Consider the following 22180-nt stretch of genomic DNA (forward strand, 5'->3'; position numbering starts at 1 on the left):
AAGTAATAATGTTGTCTTTTATTCATATTAGTCAGCTAAACCCAGGAACAGAAACATCAAGGAGAAATTTGGTTAGAGGCAACATGAAAAATAACAGTGTGTTCCATAAAGGAAATAGTTCCTATCTTAATCTAAAGGTCCTAAGCTAGCGTGAAACCCATAAAGAGTTTGTTTTGGAAAAGAGCAAAGATTCGGAGCATCAGCAAATAGTCAAAGTCAAAGTCAAAACAGCTTTATTCAGTGACAACAAGGCAGACACCATAAAAGCATACTAACACACATATATCAAAGAGAAAGAAAAAAAATACATTCTGAATATATCTTGTATATGGACATTGATTATAATAAAATATGTGCAAATTTAGAGTACATGGAAATGACACAATGAAATATTAAAATCCATTTTCAAAAGACTCCTAAAAGTACGATCTACCACTAATTCGTCCAATAAAGTGCAAATAGTAACAAAAGAGAGAGAATTCCTCATTAAGAGCAGTTCATGAAACTCAGCCGAGTACCCTGACAGTTGTAGTAGCAACCGTAAGTCCGAAGTAAAAAGAAATGTAACCACAGCAGTAGCTATATTTTAACATAAGGGAGTAAGTCTTCTCACAAAGGGTCAGGAAACAAAGAAAGAAAAATCACTATTAGCCATAGCTCACAGCAATTCAGGCAAGCACAATAAAGTGCTAAGGGACATGGCAAGGTAGGAGTGCATAGAAAGCATGCATCGATCAATCAAATATCGCAGTGAACAAAAAAGCATAGCATTGCCTTCTCTAACTAGGAACACATATTATATAAAATAATTATATATGTTGCAAAAACAGGTCACCATGAACCAATGAAGAAAGATCTTCTAATGTAATGTAAAGATCCAACACATTTAAGGATGATAATCAAGTAGTTTAATAACGCCCAACAGGGAGGCAAGAAGTTCAGCACCAGTTCAAGTTACAACTGCCACCCCTCAAAACATCACATTCCAACCCATGACCTAATGACATTCCTAGCAAGGAATGCACACAATTAAAGGTAAAGATACAACACATCTCCCTTATTATAATAATAAAATAACAATAAGATAAAATAATCATGAAAAAGAAACAAGTAAAAACAATGAAGATAACACAGGAAAAGGTAAAGAATACAAAAATGGAGAACATCATTTAAACCCCTTCGCAAGTAAAAGCATCCTTCAAAAACTCAATAATGTTCCTGCTCAACACAGATCCCATACAAGAAGCAGACAACCACTTTGATGTATCATTCACAATTTCCTGTAAATCCAATTCACGCCGGGTTCTTCATTGCCTGTTGGGCTCATCGTCGCCAGTAATGTAAAGATCCAACACATTTAAGGATGATAATCAAGCAGTTTAATAACGCCCAACAGGGAGGCAAGTAGTTCAGCACCAGTCCAAGTTACAACTGCCACCCCTCAAAACATCACATTCCAACCCATGACCTAATGACATTCCTAGCAAGGAATGCATACAATTAAAAGTAAAGATACAACATAATGGTCTGTTGCCTCTCCTCTCGGTTCTCACAGAAAGCATGCGAGTTGACGTAAGGTTATCTGAAGACTGCTTAAGCTTTACACAGGAGATACATTTGTTGATGGAGCTCATGAGAACCCTCGGTACGTCAATTCTATGAGTTGTTCATCGTCCCACTCTACAATCGGCAAGGCAATAAATAGAACATTTTCAATTTGCAATGTCCTAGTTAGATCATGAGAAATGTTTTCTATAACATTTTATTTATTATTAATACATATCAGGTGACTCTTTTTAATACGAGGAAATCATACGGTGTGAGGAAAGAAGAAATACATTTTCTTGAAGCAGCACGTTTTGTGACAATATCATATATTGCAGCTACATTCTGGAATTAATATGTAGTTGTAAAATGCATTTTTATTAAAGGGAATTAGAAAGAAAGACAAGAGAGGAAAGAAAAAAAATATGATGAAAATTGGAGCTCTCTGATGGCTAATAAACTGCATATTTGTTTTTACACATTTAAGAAAATGCGCATTTCTATGGTTTGTTCTTGTTAAGCATTCGCTATGTTATCGTCATGGTACATTTTAATGTTTGTTTGAGGCTAATATCGTCTAGAATTTTCCAACTTTATCACTGGCGTCCGGCCAGGGAGGGCTCTGGGGCTCCTGCGGGCTTAACACATCCCGTAATCCCCCCTTTGGAAGGCAAGTCCCCTCATGCCAGTGGTGCCAGCCAGCAGGCAGAGCCTCCTATCCTGCCCAGGGCAGGGAAAGGGGGTGGGGCCCCACCCTCAAAGGTTAGCTCGGTTTCAAGATGTCCACCAGTTAGCCTGTCAGTTTCATGTGGCCACAAATGTCACTAGTGAGGTTTTATTCTCACGGTGGATCCAGCCAATGGGCGAGTATGGGTGTGCCTTCTCAGTGAACCACATCACCAGCTCAGCCTTCCTAATTTGAATTACGGCCAGGCTTACAGAAAACAGAAGAGTCTCTATGCCTTGGTGGTAAATCCAGAGTAGATAATTGTTACAGTACTCAATTACACGATGCAAGCACAGCAAACTACAGCTGAGTGCGATACTGCAGGAAGCTAAAAAAGTAAATACTTATTCCATTTCCATTCAATAGTTGACAAGGCAGCAAGGCCAACAATCAGCAAAGGCATAGGTAATTATGTGGCAAGAATAGTGCTCCTATGAACAATCAGTGAAGGTTGAAAACTATATTACATAGTTGCTTCTATTTGAAGTGTTAGTATAACAATTTGAAAGAGTAAAAAAAAGCCATATTAATTCCAGTATTCAGATTACAGGCGACTGGGAATGTGTTTACAAGTATGTTGTTACCAAGGAGCCAATAAGCACTGAGAGTACCAGCCGGTGAGGATACAATGATGTTTAGATTGTACTCTTGCAAATTCTGTCTCTGTTTGTATTAAGTCGCTGTGCACACCCCTTGTGGACAAAGTTTGTACTTACTTTAACACTGCCTTTTGTGCTGCGTGGCACAAACCACTGGTCAAGCTCTTTATAGGCACCGCTGCTACCAATACACACATATATATATATATATATTACCTACTGGCGGTCGCCAGTAGGTAGTTATACTTAGGACCTAGCTATCATAGGAAATCCGCAACATTCTATTGGGAATAACTCTGGCGCCGGTTGAGGAATTTGCGTGTAATTTTCCAACATTTCGGCCAGCTCCGCTCCGCTCCTTCCCTGAAAGTTTTGGGGGGATTCGTGAAGTGGGGGCTGAGAAAAAAGGGGGGTCCCAAAACTTGTTTTCCCCATGTTCATTTCCATAGGACATTCTGACACGTCTACAGCCCGAACCGCTGAACGGAATTACGTCAAACTTTGCAAAATTGTAGGGACTAGTACGCAGATGTGCCTTTGCTATATTTGGTGAAAATTGCTCCAGTGTTTTTTTTGAAAATTAACTTCAAAAACACATATATATCTATAGGGCGCGTTCCGAGCGCTCACCGGTACGCGTACCGGGGAGCGCACCAGGCGCGCTACGGGAGTGCGTGAGCGGAAAGCTGATTGGCTGTTGGATGTCTGTCAACATTCTAAACAGTTCGGAGAGTCCGCCATCTTGTGTCTCGGTAGAATCGAGACACAAGAGGTTAAAAAAAGGGGGAAGTGATTAAAAGGGGGCAGGGTAGACATCCCCTGACCCCCTAGGTTTTTGGAGGGGGGCCTAGAAGGACTCTGAAGGGCAAAAAAACTATTTATTTATTTTTACATTTTCGGGGGGTAAGTGCTGGGTGCGTTTCCATGTGCGCTCTCCGGTAAGCGCACCCTGAGCTCACCACGGGGAAAAACAGTGTAAAAAATTAGAGTAAAAAAATAATTTAGAGTGCTTAGAGGTAGGGTAGCTCTGAAAAGAGCTGTTGTGTTATGTGAGTGTTTTTTGTACCTACAAGTAGGTACCAATGCAGAGTCTCAAATTCAAGAGGAAGACTCTATTCTCCTCATCTGTAAAATGTACACCATCTCTCCTATAGATGCCTTGCATGTTGTAACGCAAGTTGTTGTGGTAAATGGAACCCATACCATAGTTTCTGAGGAAAGCAGAAACAGATTTATTTACATGTTTCCTTGCTTTCTGAATCTGTGGACAAAATTGGTTGGACCAGTTCCATTTTTGCCTTTGGCATATATTAGAAAATACCAAGGCAGTATTTGGAAAAAGTGACATCAATTGTCCAAAGATGTCCTTTAAAAGCATTTCCAGACCTACCCCAGTCAAAGTGCCTAGGTCATTTCCACCACAGTGCACAATTATACGGTCAGGGTGTAGAAGATGCATAAAGGATTTTATCAATGGTATCAATTGGTGACTTCTTAATCCTCTCTGTCCAATCCACACAATGTCCACATTTGGTAAATCAAGGTTGTAAATACCTCTGTTGCTTGCAAATTTTTCACTCCAGAATACATAGCTATGACCCACAAACCAGACTTTTGGCATCTTGAAGGTAGAGGTGCTTCTAGTCAGATGAGTTGTAGAAATGAAATGGCAGTTTGAAAGTAGGAATTATTTAAAAAAGTGGTTGAGATTTATTGCACTTGAAAACCCAGAAATGATTAGTGCTTTCTTAAAAATCTCCACTGAAAATTAGGGTGCATGCTTTTTTTTTAAAGAAGTCATTTCAATGGTTGAGAAAAAGTCATTTAAAGAAACATTGCACTTGATTAGTTAGTACATTGAGAGGTCAAACACCCTTTCTGGATTCTTTTGCAACATAGTATGATGAACTTCTGAACTGTGTGCTGGGTTCGGAGGGAGTTACCATGGTAACAGGGTGAATGAGCACTGGGGGGATGGATGAGTTTCAAAGTCTTCAAATGTACAACCAATTAAAATGTGCAGTTTGGTTTTGAATTTGTGTGGGAAGAATTTTGATTGGTTATGTACAAGAATATGGGTCTGAAATGAGAAAGAATCTGTGCCATTATTCTGAGGCTCTACATCTTTCAAAGCATTTTTAAAGGTGAGTAATGATTCTTTTAATAAAGATAGAGTGCTGTATACACTATGGGGAAGATTAAGAAGCATATTGTGCTTCTTTATTCTTGCATTTTGTGTCATCTTTTTTATAATGCTGTTAAAAAATTTAATGGTGCATATTGGAAATGTATTTTGAAAATGAGTTAAGTTTCTGCTTTGTTTTTGTAGTGGTCATTTAAATGAGCTTTGCTTTGTGCCAAAAACGATTTAGCATGCAAAGTATTTTCTGGAAAAAAGTCTGCTTTTTAAATTTTGGAGAAGCATTACACTGACTTTCTGTTTGAAATAAGAGAAAACATTTTCACATTTTTCAATAATGTCACCTGTGCCTTAAACTTAAAACAGTTTGCCTCAATTAGCTTAAAGAGTATTCTTTGCTTGTGTCTCACTTTACTCTGTGCCTGTGTGTAATCTGATGGAATGATTAAATTGTTATAATATGCTTAGTTGATTTGATGTCTTTAAAAATATGGAAGTATATGTTTTTTAAAGACATGGTAGATTACATGTAACATTCTGGTCATGTGCCTAAGATCACACTGATGGATGAATCAAGCTTCAGTCACAGTGTGATCTTAGGCACATGACCAGGATGTTACATGTAATGAGAAATTAATGTTATGTCTTGCTTATATATAGGTGGCCTGTTTTTATTCTAACTTATTTTTTTTTCTCTTTCACAGATATTAAATTTAATGAAAATATGTAATTAAGTTCACATTACTTATAAGGTAAGTTTGATGTACAAAATTTACTTTCCCTATACTCTTTTCCTTAAACTCACTACTCTTCTCTGATGCTCCCACACCCCTGTTCCCTTATTGCACTTGCCTCACTTATTCTGAATCCCCACGTTTACTCCCCTTTTCCCCACTGCCCTCTCACACTCACATTCTTTCAGACCTTCTCCTTTACTTTCCTTCCTCTCTCTTCCCTTTCTTCACTCCTTTACTCTTTTCCCTTCCCTTACTCTCCTTACTCCACTTCACTAACTTCTTCTCTTACTCCCTCTGTCCTCTTACTTCTACACTCCTCTTCCTTCATTCTCTCTCTGTTAGCCTCATTCTCTCCATTCCCTTAGTCTCTCATTCCTCCTCTATCACGCTCACTCCCTATAACATAGCCATACTCCCACCTTTTTTCAAACCTTCTCCTTTACTTTCCTTCCTGTCTCTTCCCTTCTTTCGCTCTTTCACTCTTTTCCCTTCCCTTACTCTCCTTACTCCACTTCATTAACTCCTTCTCTTACTCCGTCTGTCCTCTTACTTCTACACTCCCCTTCCCTCATTCTCTTTCTGTTAGCCTCATTCTCTCCATCCCCTTAGTCTCTCACTCCTCTTCTATCACGCTCACTCCGTATAAGTCAGCCATACTCCCACACTCACCTTTTTTCAAACCTTCTCCTTTACTTTCCTCCCTCTCTCTTCCCTTACTTCATTCCTTTACTCTTTTCCCTTACCCTACTCTCCTTAGTCCACTTCACTAACTCCTTCTTTTACTCCCTCTGTCCTCTTACCTCTACACTCCTCTTCCCTCATTCTCTCTCTGTTAGCCTCATTCTCTCCATTCCCTTAGTCTCTCACTCCTCTTCTATCACGCTCACTCCGTATAAGTCAGCCATACTCCCACACTCACCTTTTTTCAAACCTTCTCCTTTACTTTCCTCCCTTTCTCTTCCCTTACTTCATTCCTTTACTCTTTTCCATTACCCTACTCTCCTTAGTCCACTTCACTAACTCCTTCTCTTACTCCCTCTGTCCTCTTAGTTCTACACTCCCCTTCCCTCATTCTCTCTCTGTTAGCCTTATTCTCTCCATCCCCTTAGTGTCTCACTCCTCTTTTGTCACGTTCACACCCTATAACTCAGCCACACTCCCACACTCACCTTCTTTCAGACTTTCTCCTTTACTTTCGTTCCTCTCTCTTTTCCCTTACTTAATTCTTTACTCTTTTCCTTTCACTTACTCTCCTTACTCCACTTCACTAACTCCTTCCCTCTGTCCTCTTACTTCTACACTCCCCTTCCCTCATTCTCTCTCTGTTAGCCTCATTCTCTCCGTCTCCTTAGTATCTCACACCTCTTCTGTCACGCTAACTCCCTATAACTCAGATACACTCCCTCACTCACCTTCTTTCAAACCTTCTCCTTTACTTTCCTTCCTGTCTCTTCCCTTCTTTCGCTCCTTCACTCTTTTCCCTTCCCTTACTCTCCTTACGCCACTTCATTAACTCCTTCTCTTACTCCCTCTGTTGTCTTACTTCTACACTCCCCTTCCCTCATTCTCTCTCTGTTAGCCTCATTCTCTCTGTCCCCTTAGTCTCTCACACCTCTTCTGTCACGCTCACTCCGTATAACTCAGCCATACTCCCACACTCACCTTTTTTCAAACCTTCTCCTCTACTTTCCTTCCTGTCTCTTCCCTTCTTTTGCTCCTTCACTCTTTTCTCTTCTGTTACTCTCCTTACTCCACTTCATTAACTCCTTCTCTTACTCCCTCTGTTGTCTTACTTTTACACTCCCCTTCCCTAATTATCTCTCCGTCCCCTTAGTCTCTCATTCCTCTTCTGTCATGCTCACTCCCTATAACTCAGCCATACTCCCACACTCACCTTCTTTCAGACCTTCTCCTTTACTTTACTTCCTCTCTCTTCCCATCGTTCGCTCCTTCACTCTTTTCTCTTCCCTTACTCTTCTTACTCCACTTCAGTAACTTCTTCTCTCAATCCGTCTGTCCTCTAACTTACTCACTCCCCTTCCCTCACTCTCTCTCTGTTACCCCTATACTGTCCGTCCTCTAAGTCTCTCACTCCTCTTCTGTTACGCTTACTCCCTATAACTCAGCCACACTCCCTCACTTATCTTTCTTTCCTCCCTCACTCAGTCCACTACTCTCACTTTTTCCTTCACTTTCTCTGTCTCCTCACTCCCTTACTCCCCTTGTCTCTCACTCACTTGCCTTTATCCAGTCTCTATCACAACTCTTTCCTCAACATCACTGCTCTTTTCTTACCCTTCCACATCCCCGTTCCTTTACTCCATTTTTTTCACTCATACTCATTCCACTTGTTCACTCCCCTTCTCCTCACTCACCTCCCACACTCACCTTCTTTCAGTCCCCCTACTTCACTTCCCTTTCCCTCTCGTCCCTTTCTTTGCTTACTCACTCATTTTCCTTTCCTCTCTCACTGCACTCCACTTCACTTACTCCTTTTGAATTTGTAAAGAATACAGCTCTTTTTTGAGATTTGGAGGTAGTTCTAAAAAGAACTGTTTTTTTTCTTCTTTTTTAGGTTTTTTTCTGAACAAAAACAAAAACAGGGAATGCCAAACTGCTCAACAGGAGCAAAAAAAGGAGGAAAAATTAGGGCTGGGGAGGGCAGCGGTGTTCTTCCCTTTTGCGTGCAATGAGCTTGATGCTCTGCTCACCGTAGCAAAGCAGTTCATCGCATTGCTTACACTTGATAGTGATGTCACTGAAAACCGGCTGAATGTTCGGTATCATCTCCAACTCCACTGCTCTTCCTCTCCCTGATGTTGTTGCTCCTCCAGTGGATGTTGAGGCACCATCCCTTGGGGGATTACGTGCCAGGTCTCTGACACTCTCCCGGGCATAGTTCTGGGGGTGCCTCCGTTGGACATGGCGAATCATTGTGGAGCTGCAAAAACTGTACTTTCTTCTAGGGTCTCCCCGTGAAAGCACAGTTTTGCAAATTTTGCACTCCACCTTTGAAACATTAACCTTTTTCAATCCTGCAGGTATGGAAAAAAACTTCCATATAAAGTGCTCCTTGATCTTGGGCTGAGGAGGCTCTTCCTGGATGAAGTCATCTGAGTCCTCACTGCTGCTGGGTGGTCTGGCAGCCATTCTTTTCACTAAATGGAACAACAGAAAAGAACAGGTCTTGCTGTCTCCAAAGTGAAAGAAGAAGTGAAGGAAATGGGTGGGGTTTTCATTAGTTGTAAAAAAAACTGTTAACAACCAATGAAAAGAGTTATTTTAAGGTCACATGACTTGACGCGCTTACGCTGCGCGCACCGGAGCGCTTCCAGGGGCGCTTACGCAGCACGAACGTAGGCGCTTCCTGGGGGCGCTTACGCGGCGCGCCTAAATGACGTTTACTTTTTTTTCCGCACACGGAAATAGCGCTCTCGCTGCGCTCTCGGGTGAGCTTACCGGTGCGCGCACCCTGAGCGCTCCAAGACAAAATGATTAAAAAAAATACATTGTAAAAAAATGTTTTGAGAAAAATAAATAAATAATAAAAAGTTATAAAAAAAAGCTAATAAAAAAAAACTGTTGAAAAATCGTAGGTTACAAACTCAATATACAAAGGAATTAGCTTTTAAAAAACCTTTGAAATTCACTGAAAAAAACATAGGTTTCACAATTGTTATAGTTAGGAATTAGCATTTAAAAAACCTTTGAAATTCACTGAAACGGGGGGCGTGGCCAAGACGGCGAGCATGGCGGACGTAGCTTGAGCGAGCTCCGTCCCGCCGCCAGTGATCCTTCCACATATCCTGCGTCGCCCCGACCTCTGTCCACCCTGCAGTGAGCGGCTGTCCGAGGGTACTGGGGGAGACGGCTAGATGGCGATTTTGGGGCCCCGGAGGCGTGATCTCTGCCGCCCCCGGCAGCGCAGAACAGAGACCGCGGTGCGGCCTACATCGAGCACCGGAGCCGGGGCCTGGATTTGTGGGTGCCCCGCCCGGAAGTGAGGCGACGCCGGTCCGGCTGGGGTGTGGGGAGCCGCCCCGCCCGCGCGACCGGTGGAGCCGCGGCAAAGCACACCTGGCGTGGAGAGAGCGGTGTCGGCGACCTTCCGGCGGTGTGACCAGCAACCAGACTCCTACGGTGCGGTAAGGGGGAGCCGCATGGTGCGCGGCCTGGTGGGGGAGGGGACGCTCTTGTGGAGGTGCCTGGCCCGTTCGGCGGCCGAGTCGGACCGCGGGGTTTGTGGCCCTCGGAGCGTTAAGAGACGGCAGTCACCCGTTCTCTCGCTTCTCCCGATTGTAGCACCAACAACCCTCCCCTCCCCCCCCCAATCACCTCCAATCGATCCTGCTCCAGCCCTCTGTGCCAGGGGCACCAGCGGGGCACTGCCAATTATTCGGCGGTCGGGCCGGACCGCGGTGGGGGACACTGGCCTAATACGACGGCACTCTTGGGCGCTAGTGGATTGCTGACGGCCGTCTTTGCCGGGTGCCACGAAAAGGGGCCGGGGCTGGCTTCCGCATCTCCTGTGTTGGTGGGCACAGCCACTCTCAGATATCCTGCCTCCGCCACGGGGCCCTCCTGAAGTGGCTTCACTCTTGGTTGTGCGGTGGCGTGGGACACCTCCAGTGGAACAGTGCGCTGGGCCTGCTTGGGGTGCTACTCATTGGACGCTACGAGTTCGGTTGGGGCTGTCTCTGTACCCCGCCATTCCCGGTAAACGGGCATGAGCCCCACGAGAACTATGACTAGAGGGAACAACAGCGGTGGCTCTTCCAAGCAGGGCCCGATGGATAAATTTGCGGGGCCGAGTGGGGGTGCGGGGGCCACAGGAGGACAGCAGTGCTCGGGACCGGATAATGCGGCGCTAATGACGGCCATCACGCAATCTAGAGATATGCTGGACGCGAAGATCGGGGCGGATGTTACCCTGCTGCGACAGGATTTGCGCAACGCTGTTGCCCGCGTCACAGAAACCGAGACCAGGATTACGGAGGTAGAGGAAGACGTAGTGACCCTCAAGAAGAAGGTAGCTGCCATGGAGGGAATCCAAAAGGGCCTGGCGATGCGAGTGGAGGACGCGGAAGGACGGGCCAGAAGAAATAACTTGCGCTTTGTGGGCTTTCCGGAGGACTGCGAGAAGGGGAATATGGAGGCCTTTTTGACTCAGTGGCTGGAGGGGTGGCTTCCGCCGGAATCCCTTTCGTGCTGCTTCATCATCGAGCGGGCCCACCGGGCCTTGATTCCGAAGCCGCCCACTGGGGCTCGCCCCCGGGCTGTGATAGCCAAACTGCTCAACTATCACGACAGGGACACCATCCTACGTCAGGCCCGCGCTCAGGACCCCCTCATGTTTGAAAACCACAAAATCCTGATTTTCCCGGACTACACCAGACTGGTCCAACAACAACGACAATCCTTCACGGCAGCGAAAGCACGCCTTAGTGAGTTAAAAATCCCGTATGCCCTGCTCTACCCGGCCCGCTTGCGGGTGGTGTTTCAATCTCGCACTCAATTCTTCAACTCTCCGGAGGATGTATTTGAATGGACGGACGAGACGTTGCGGGTCAAGGTGCACACCCCTCCGAGGAGGGGCTCGGATTCGTCCTCCACGTCGGAACCCAAGAAGGTGCCCCGCAGGTCACGCAGCAGGAGTAACTGGAGAGCGCGCTCCAAGAAGCGCCCGCCTTCCCGGGAGAAGACTGTGGAGGACACTGACGCGACGGATTCTTCCCCCTTGAAGTCTTGAGTCCCTCTGACGTACTGGCCCTAATAGATGTTTCCGGCTCATGGGGCCGTGAAGGTGCATAGAGGTGCAGGTCAGACGGATCCGGACATCGGACTAGCCATCAGGACTACTGCGTAATACATAGTGATCCGTGGGTGGATCATGAGTCGGGAGGCGCTCGAGAAAGAGCGGGTCTTCTCCCGGAGTTCGTTCCCACGTTGGGTGAAGGGTAGTTGGACACTTAGTGGGTAGTTGGGAGGGATCCATTGGTGTTGTGGATCTCCGACCCCCCGTTGGGGGTCTGGGATCGCCTGCACCGCGACAGGTACTTCAATGTTGCTGAGGTATGGGGTGGGGGGCTGGAGGGGGGGTTGTTGGTATAGTTTGGGGTCCGGGGGGGTTGGCGGGGGGAGGGTAAGGGGGTTGGGGGGTGGGGGGGAGTTGTGGGAGTGGGTGGGCCTGGGGTGAGCACGGTGTATGTGAGTGTCTGGAGGATGATAAGAGTCTGTATGTGGCCTCGGTTGCCTGACGAACCAAAGTTTTGGCCCCCTAATGGCGACTGACGGACAGGGGGCGGAACCCCCACGAGCTTCATTGCGCATTTTGAGCTGGAATGTAAGAGGGGTGCTTGACAGAATTAAGAGGGGAGCAGTTTTGCGTATGGGGAAGAAGGAAAAGGCGGACGTTCTGCTCCTCCAGGAAACCCATCTCATGGGCACAAAAACCCTTAGCTTACGTAGATATGGTTATGATCAGGTGTTCCATGCAGGGTTTACGAGGGGCTCTAGAGGAGTTGCGATATTGATACACCGTCGTGTGAACTATTCGCATGAAACGCAGTGGCTGGATGCGCATGGCAGGTTTGCCTTGGTCAAAGGAAAGGTGGGGGAGGAGCCTGTGGTGTTTGGCAGTGTCTATGCGCCGCCCCCGCTGCAGGATGCCCTTTTGGAGCGGCTGTTTGATGTATGGGCCGAAATCCCGCATGTGTTAACAATCGTGGGAGGTGACTGGAATGACGTGATGAATGGGAGGCTGGATCGCTGTAGGCCCGGGGGTGATCAGTTGCCTGAGGCTTCGACAAAACTGAGCAGATTGGTGCGGGGGCTGGGTTGGGTGGATGCTTGGCGTTATCAGCATGCATGTGAGCGTGAATACACGTATGTGTCGGCTGTTCACATATCCTTCTCTCGTCTTGACTACCTTTTTGTCCCCCAGCCCTGGATAGGACGAGTGGGCTCTACCGCAATACTCCCTAGGGGTCTGTCGGATCACTCCCCGGTTTCATTGACACTACTTTTAAGCACGAAGAGACAGCCATTCCGTTGGCGCCTTGCTACGTGGCACTTACAGCGCGATGATTACCGATCGCACATGAGGGAGGCCATAGCGCACTACCTGACCGAAAATGACGGTCCTGATACGGACGCCATGACCTTGTGGGAGGCTCTAAAGCCGGTGCTCAGAGGCGTAGATATAGCGTGGTGCGCGGCAAATCGTAGGACCCGCGGGCGGGCCATAGCGGAGGCGGCGACTCGGGTTAGTAACCAGGAGGCCGACTGCACGTCGGGAGAGAATGGCGCGGCGGTGGGGCAACTGCTTTATCTCCAACAAATGTATCATTCCTTACTGTTCGATGAAGCCCGCCACACCTGGCTGGCTATGCAGAGTAGAATTTGTCAATGGGGGGATAAGTCCGGCTCGATGCTCTACAGGTTGTGCCAGGGTACCTTTCAAGCCCAGCCCTTGCCTGGACTCCGGGATGACGCGGGAAGCCCTATCACTGACCCGGAGGTCCTGGCTGAGACCTTTGCTCGCTACTATGAGACGCAATACGCGCCCAGGGAGTCTTTAGCGGCGGAGGACATTGACAAATTCCTGGCTGATCTCCCGCCTCGGGCGCTTTCGGATGAGGGCCGAGCCCGACTGGACCTCCCCTTGTCTGCTGAGGAACTGGGAGAGGCTATGGGTGAACTGAACGCTGGAAAGGCTCCTGGGCCTAATGGTTTCCCCTGCGAATTTATGAAATTGTTTCATCTTCAACTGGGGATGCGCTATAGGAAGGCACTAGAGGCGGCTCGGGAATACGGATGCCTTCCGGCGGACTGGCGACATGCAGAGGTGGTCGTTTTTTGCAAACCTGGGCGGCCGCCGGATCGCCCTGAGTCATATCGTCCAATTTCCTTGCTGAACTTCGAAGCGAAAATTTTAGCAAAAGCCTTGGCGAAACGCCTTTGTCCCTACATATCGGACCTGGTCCATCCAGACCAGGCCGGCTTTATGCCCCACAGAGCGACTAGACATAATATTCGCAGGGCGCAATTGGTGGTGGAAGCGGCGCGAGCGGCTGATGTCCCGGCGGCCCTATTACTGGCAGATATTGATAAGGCGTTTGATTCCCTGAGCTGGCCATATCTTCGAGCGCTGCTTCTACGTCTCAACCTAGGCCCCCGTTTTCTGTCCTATATTCACTTACTCTATACTGACTTGACGGCGGCGGTGCGGGTTGCGGGTGCGGTGTCCGGTTCCTTTCTGATAGGCCGGGGCAGGCGGCAGGGGTGCCCCCTCTCGCCCTCCCTGTTTGCATTAGCGATGGAGCCACTGGCGGCCTGGGTAAGGATGGATGCACAGTTGCGTGGAGTGGAATGGGTGGGTGGACCGACTGACAGGATCGCGCTTTATGCCGATGATGTGCTTTTCTTTCTTACGGACCTGAACAGATCTGGTCCCAGAGTCTTAGACATCATGCGTATCTTCGGCGACGTGTCCGGCCTCACACTGAACGTACGGAAGTCCAAATTGTGGGTCCTGGGAGATAGTGGTGCCTTGGGTCCTTGGGCTTCGGCCCTGCAGGAGGCGGAGGGAGGCCTTAAATATCTAGGTGTCTTTTTGACGGACGTGCCAGGAGTGTCGTGGTCCCGCAATGTTCTACCCGTGTGGGATAGAATACGTTCGGACATGCAAATATGGTCCAGGATGCCGCTGAATGTATATGGACGCTCGGCCATCTTTAAGATGGTGGCCCTACCTCGCCTCCTTTATCAGCTTCAAAATTATCCATACCCGATATCGCGGCAGTGGTTTCGGCAGGTGGATTCAGCGTTGGGCCGGTTCTTATGGACGGGAGGGGCAGTGAGGGTGGCGCTCCGCACATGTTTCCTCTCGATGTACTGTGGGGGTTTGGCATCACACCTGCTGGTCCTCAATGAGTGGTGGTATGGGGATCGCGGCGACCCGACTTACGCCCTGGAGAGATACCTTATGGACCCGCACACGCTACATACGATATTATACTCGGTGGCACTCCGCAAAAGACTCCCGGCAGTCACACAGACGGTGTTCCGGGTGTGGCGCGACGCGCTCCGCCGTATGGGATGGTGGAACAGACTGACGGGGGAAACCCCGCTGTGGCACAATGGGAGGCTGCCGGCTTTGGCTTCCCTGCGGGGCTTTGATGGCTGGGACGCCATCGGCATCTCGGCACTGGGTCATGTTATGAAGGGCCCGGTCCTAAAGTCGTTTCAGGCTCTGCGAGAAGAGTATGATATGCCCCAATCCCAATTCTTTCGATACTTGCAGCTCCGACATGCCCTGACCCCTTCCTTAGCGAACTTGACTTCATTGCCAGAATTCAGTCCTCTGGAGGCTAAATTGTTTATGGGGGAATTGGACACAAAAAAAATCTCTAGTATATACCAGACACTCGTCACCCATTGTTCCCCCTCCCTAGACAAACTGCGGTTGGTGTGGGAAGGAGAGTTGGGGAGTTTGGAAGAGGAGGATTGGAGGGAGGCCCTGGAGGCCCCTAGGGGAGCAGCGATTGCGGTGCGCCTGCGCTTCATCCAATTTAAGTACCTCCATAGGGCATACTATACGAGGGAACGACTGTGGAAAGCGGGATTGATAGCCTCCCCGGAATGTCTGAAGTGCGGCAGTGCTGTGGGATCCTTTCTTCATACGGTGTGGCAGTGTGTGAGACTGCGGAGATTTTGGTCAGGAGTGTGGGAGTGCATGGAAGAGGTGCTGGGCTGGGAGCTCCCCCGCTCGCCGAAGTTAGGCCTTCTTCATGTCATGGAACAGGTGGGGGGGAATTTGTACAAGCGGCACTTGCTCCTATTGGGCCTCGTAGTGGCCAAGAGGGACATAGCTAGGGCATGGAAGGCTACTAGAGCCCCACTGCTGGAGGTGTGGAGACGAGGTTTGGACTTTAACATGGGACTAGAGCATCCGATATTTGAGGCGAGGGGGTGTCCTGCAAAACATTATAAGATCTGGAAGAAATGGGCTGACTACAGAGGCCTTCTGCTGGACCCCCCCGGAGCCTCGGGTCGCCGACGCAGATCGCGTCTGAACTGGCTTAGGGTGACGTGGCTCACATGCAGCGTTTACGATTGCTAAGCTCCTCTAGATGGACAATACAGACACCGTGCGGGGTGGAGGGAGGGTTCGGGGTGGGTTAATGGTGGGTGGGTACTGGGGGAATCTTAGCTGGCTGTATTTGAATATGCTGTTTTTGCTATGCCCACTGCCTCTCTGATAATAGAGGAGCGGTGGATTATTTCTATTGTGCTGTCAACTGCCAAAACCTAATAAAAATTTGTTTTGAAAAAAAGAAATTCACTGAAACAACCATAGGTTTCACATTTGTTATATTTAGGAATTAGCATTTAAAAAACCTTTGCAATTCACCGAAAAACCATAGGTTTCACACCAGTTATAGTTAGCTAAACATTTTACTCATACAAAACCATTGAAATTCCCACTTTATAGTTAGTTGCACTAACTATATATCGCGCACTTGCAATCCACTGCTGATGATGTCACATATTACATCATTCATGACATGGTCAGTGACATCACTGATGACATCACTGATGACATCTCAAATGACATCAGTGATGTCATGAGTGATGTAATATGTGACGTCATCAGCAGTGCATTACACGCGCAAGTTATAGTGAGTCCAACTAACTATAACGTGGAATTTCATTGGTTTTATATCAGTAAAATTTCCAGCTAACTATAACTGGTGTCAAACCTATGGTTTTTTCAGTGAATTTCATAGGTTTTGTAAATGCTACTTCCTAACTATAACGTGTGTAAAACCTATGGTTTTTTCAGTGAATTTCATTGGTTTTTAAAATGCTAATTCAGAAATATCTCGTGTATACAACCTATACTTTTGTCAATAAAGTTCTGGCAATATTTTTTTCGGAAACAAGCCGTTTTCTTCACTGTTCAAGTTGCATAGAGACTCCTTGTAAAGCGATACAGAATTAGAAAGTCTGTACCTTGCCTTTTTTTCAACGCATTAAAATTTGCCTGTAAATAAAAATAGCCTTTCTAAACTTTCGTGCACGACCCGGTGTGCGCACTCTCGGCAACAGTTCTCAATAAAATGGATAGCGGATTTCCAGGCTTTCGTGCGCGACCGACTGCGCGCACCCGCCTATATATTTCGTGAAAACTTTGCAATCTGAACTTATTGAATTTCTTCATAGACCCATCAAAGAACTTATACTACGTCAAAGAGACTAAACCTAGGCTTCTTTTTTAATATTATGATAATTTTCATTAAATGGAGCCGAATGTCTTTTTAAACTTTCGTGTGTGACCGAATGTACACACCTTGGTATTTTAAAAAAAAATATAAAAGGTTTTATACTTTAACAATTGTATGCTTGAATCGAGCTCAGAAGATATATTAAATCCAGATGTGTTTGGATTTACTCCTTTTCACGTTTTGAAACTTTGCTGAATTAGACCGCTACTTCCAAATGGCGTACGTGACCAGATACTATCACCGCGTACACGTCCTGAGACGCGCATGTGAAGTCATGTGACTTGAAAATAACACTTCCAATTGGTTCTTAGTAGTTTCTATTCTGCAATTTACACGAAGCACTCCACCCACTTCTCTCACTATCTTTTCTACTCTCAAAAGAGAACGACGTTCAACACCCTTCGGAAGACTTTGCTGAAATGGCTGCCGCCCCGCATTCATCTTCCGAATCTGAAGGAAATGAGCGACTACCTTTAAAAAGAAAAAAGGAATCTTTTATTTGGCAATTTTTCACTTATCCTGAAGAAAAAAGAAAGTGAATGCGCCAAAAGTTACCTGCACGATATGCAATTCGGTTCTCTCAAGAGGAAATCCAAGAAAAAAATATTCCTTTTCCATACATACCATGGTGCGGCATGTCAAACAAGTGCACCCTGTGGAATTTGCAAAGGCATCGACAAGAGCCCTGGCCACGCTATTACCATCAGAGGTGGCCAGCACATCTTCTGGTGGACGACCTGTATCTCCATCGAGTGCTGTGATGGACTTGAGACCATATCTTGCAAAGGTGCACATGAAATGCAACGAGTGTGGAGAAATTCTTCTGTACGGAGAGCAGAGCCTCATTCTTACTAAACTAAAAATTGAGAGTCATAAATGCCCCGAGAAAAGATACATTTCTTCATTTCATTTTGATCCTGTGTCACACATGAAAATGTTGTTGCAAGTTTAAAAAATCAAAAACAACATAACACTTGTTTTAAAAAAAAAAAAAAGTTCTTTTCAGAACTAACTTATTCTACCAAAAAGAGCTCCAGGAGCATAATATAAAGGGGGTTTATCTCCGCTTTTTTGGCTTTCGGTCGTGCGCGACCGTGAGCGCGCACCCGCATATATATTTCGTGAAAACTTTGCAACTTATTAAATTTCTTCATAGACCCATCAAAGAACTTATACTACGTCAAAGACACTAAACCTAGGCTTCTTTTTTATTATTATGAAAATTTACATTAAATGGAGCCAAATGTCTTTTTAAACTTTCGTGAGTGACCGAATGTACACACCTTGGTATTTTTAAAAAAAATATAAAAGGTTTTATACTTTAACAATTGTATGCTTGAATCGAGCTCAGAAGATATATTAAATCCGGATGTGTTTGGATTTACTCCTTTTCACGTTTTGAAACTTCGCTGGATTAGACCGCTACTTCCAAATGGCGTACGTGACCAGATACTGTCACCGCCTACACGTCCCGAGACGCGCATGTGAAGTCATGTGACTCGAAAACAACACTTCCAATTGGTTCTTAGTAGTTTCTATTCTGCAATTTACACGGAGGACTCCACCCACTTCCCTCACTATCTTTTGTACTCTCAAAAGAGAACAACGTTCAACATCCTTCGGAAGACTTTGCTGAAATGGCTGCCGCCCCGCATTCATCTTCCGAATCTGAAGGAAATGAGCGACTACCTTTAAAAAGAAAAAAGGAATCTTTTATTTGGCAATTTTTCACTTATCCTGAAGAACAAAAGAAAGTGAATGCGCCAAAAGTTACCTGCACGATATGCAATTCGGTTCTCTCAAGAGGAAATCCAAGAAAAAAATATTCCTTTTCCATACATACCATGGTGCGGCATGTCAAACAAGTGCACCCTGTGGAATTCGCACAGGCATCGGCAAGAGCCCTGGCCATGCTATTACCATCAGAGGTGGCCAGCACATCTTCTGATCGACGACTTGTATCTCCATCGAGTGCTGTGATGGACTTGAGACCATATCTTGCAAAGGTGCACATGAAATGCAACGAGTGTGGAGAAATTCTTCTGTACGGGGAGCAGAGCCTCATTCTTACTAAACAAAAAATTGAGAGTCATAAATGCCCCAAGAAAAGATACATTTCTTCATTTCACTTTGATCCTGTGTCACACATGAAAATGTTGTTGCAAGTTTAAAAAATCAAAAACAACATAAAACTTGTTTAAAAAAAAAAAAAAAAAAAAGTTATTTTCAGAACTAACTCATTCTACCAAAAAGAGCTCCAGGAGCATATTATAAAAGGGGTTTATCTCCGCTTTTTTGGCTTTCGTTCGTGCGCGACCGAGTGCGCGCACCCGCCTATATATTTCGTGAAAACTTTGCAATTGCAACTTATTAAATTTCTTCATAGACCCATCAAAGAACTTATACTACGTCAAAGACACTAAACCTAGGCTTCTTTTTTATTATTATGAAAATTTTCATTAAATGGAGCCGAATGTCTTTTTAAACTTTCGTGTGTGACCGAATGTACACACCTTGGTATTTTAAAAAAATATATAAAAGGTTTTATACTTTAACAATTGTATGCTTGAATCGAGCTCAGAAGATATATTAAATCCGGATGTGTTTGGATTTACTCCTTTTCACGTTTTGAAACTTCGCTGAATTAGACCGCTACTTCCAAATGGCGTACGTGACCAGATACTATCACCGCGTACACGTCCTGAGACGCGCATGTGAAGTCATGTGACTTGAAAACAACACTTCCAATTGGTTCTTAGTAGTTTCTATTCTGCAATTTACACGGAGCACTCCACCCACTTATCTCACTATCTTTTCTACTCTCAAAAGAGAACAACGTTCAACATCTTTCGAAAGACTTTCTTTTCACGCGATAATGTGAAATACTGAGATTGTTACAGGATTTTCTATCAGATATGTGTTCCCATTTCTGTTAAAGCACTAACACCATGGAAAATTCCACCGATAGCAGTGATATTTTTAACGCCGAGCAACGGCGATTTTTATCACTTAGAAGCCTTCCTATTATGAAGGTTTATCTCCTAAGTCTCTGATTCTCAAACTGTGCAACGCGGCTCCCCTGTGTGCCGTAATGAAGTGCTAGGGGCGCCGCCCAAACTCTAGTGTGACTAACCATCTATAAATTCCACAGACATCTCTACCCTGTTATCTGCAATTGTGAGCATCAAAAGGAGCTGCGCTACGCCCCTGTGAGAGGCCTCACTCCCACTGCTGCAACGGCTTGGCAGTCCTCCAGATGCACAGGAACAGCCCCTCCGATCCATTGAAGTTCTCTGTCGTGAGAGGCCTCACTCCCACTGCTGCAACGGCTTGGCAGTCCTCCAGATGCACAGGAACAGCCCCTCCGATCCATTGAAGTTCTGTGTCGGTCTCAATACCACTTACGAAATGAAAATAAGCACTGAAGAATATTCAAGCATGTAGTACTCCTCCTGCTACAGCATACAGAATGCATTGTATTACCTATAAAAAAGTGAAACACCCACGCTACAATCATATAGAATACTTCCTCTAAAGAAGCCTGTGAATAACTTTAAAACATCAGGTTAACCTTTTTTTACTCTCTCATCATTGTTAAAGATAAGTATTTACAATACTATATTAAACAATGCCATGGTTGTTGCTTTTTAATTTTAAAAATCTTGCAATCTTTCACAAACCCAATACTCATGGCTTCTTTTTCGTGACAAAAATATTGCAATATTACATACCTACATAGAATAACAGAAAAAACATAAAACTACAAAGGCCAAACAGTCTACTAAACGCGGATTTGTAACCTATGGGGCAGATTTATGTTAACTACTTCATACCCAGATATGCACCAGTTAATGTGCACCACAGTATGCTAGTGCTCCGTTACCCATGGTGTGCCACATTTGAAATGTGGCGCACCATGGTACAAAAACACCATACATGCGTAACACATCTGTGCTGAAAAAGTAATACATTGCTAGAGTTGCATCGCAACTGTGATGCAGCTCCAGCAAGGCTCACCAATGCACTATATTCACAATCCTGCATCAATACCTACGCCTGCTTCAAGCACATGCACAGTTTTGAAACAGCATGGGCCTGAAAGTCACTGAGTGAAATATCATACATTACAGTCAGCCACTTTCAAGACGCATTCCTTCAGAGGAACACTTACCGTTTATTAGAGGTAGATCGTCCGACTCCACCGGAGGACACCCCTAATAAAAAAGACATATATATAAAATGCGGACTAGCCGCTGTATCGTGCTAGCAAACTTTAACTTAAAAATCGTTAGAAAAAACAAAAGGAATCGAGCAAAATCAGTAGGCCACTGATAGGATCTCTTTTTGACCTCGCTAAAATAGAAACATTAGGAACAACCCCTCATGAGAAATATGAGACTAGTAAGAGAAACCGAGCTCGACGCCATGATGGCTGCAACATAGCTCGGCTCCGCCGCCCACCCCGCCCAAAATAACGACAAACCCTATGCAAATATTATAAATAAATACAACACACCAGCAAAGTAACAGGGTAAAACGTTTTATTAAATAACTATTTACATAGCAACCTGCTGCAACATGAAAACAACACTTCCAATTGGTTCTTACTAGTTTCTATTCTGGAATTTACACGCAGCCCTCCACCCACTTCTCTCACTATCTTTTCTACTCTCAAGAGAGAACAACGTCCTACATTTTTCGGAAGACTTTGGTGAAATGGCTACCGTATCTCATTCATCTTCCGAATCTGAACAAAATGATCGACTACCTTTAAGAAGAAAAAAAGAATCTTTCATCTGGCAATTTTTCACTTATCCTGAAGATCAAAAGAAAGTAAATGCACCAAACGTAACCTGCACGATATGTGACTCGTTTCTCTCAAGAGGAAATCCAACAAAAAAATATTCCTTTTCCATACATACCATGGTGCGGCATGTCAAACAAGTGCACCCTGTGCAATTTGCAGAGGCATCGACAAAAGCCCTGGCCACGCTATTACCATTAGAGGTGGCCAGCACATTTTCTGATCGACGACCTGTATCTCCATCGAGTGCACAGATGGACTTGAGATATTTAACTATATATGGTCTATAACCTATGGTTTTTTCAGTGAATTTTCAAGGTTTTGTAAATGCTAATTCCTA

The sequence above is a fragment of the Lissotriton helveticus genome, chromosome 6, assembly GCF_964261635.1.
Source record: "Lissotriton helveticus chromosome 6, aLisHel1.1, whole genome shotgun sequence".
Taxonomy (NCBI): Eukaryota; Metazoa; Chordata; class Amphibia; order Caudata; family Salamandridae; genus Lissotriton; species Lissotriton helveticus.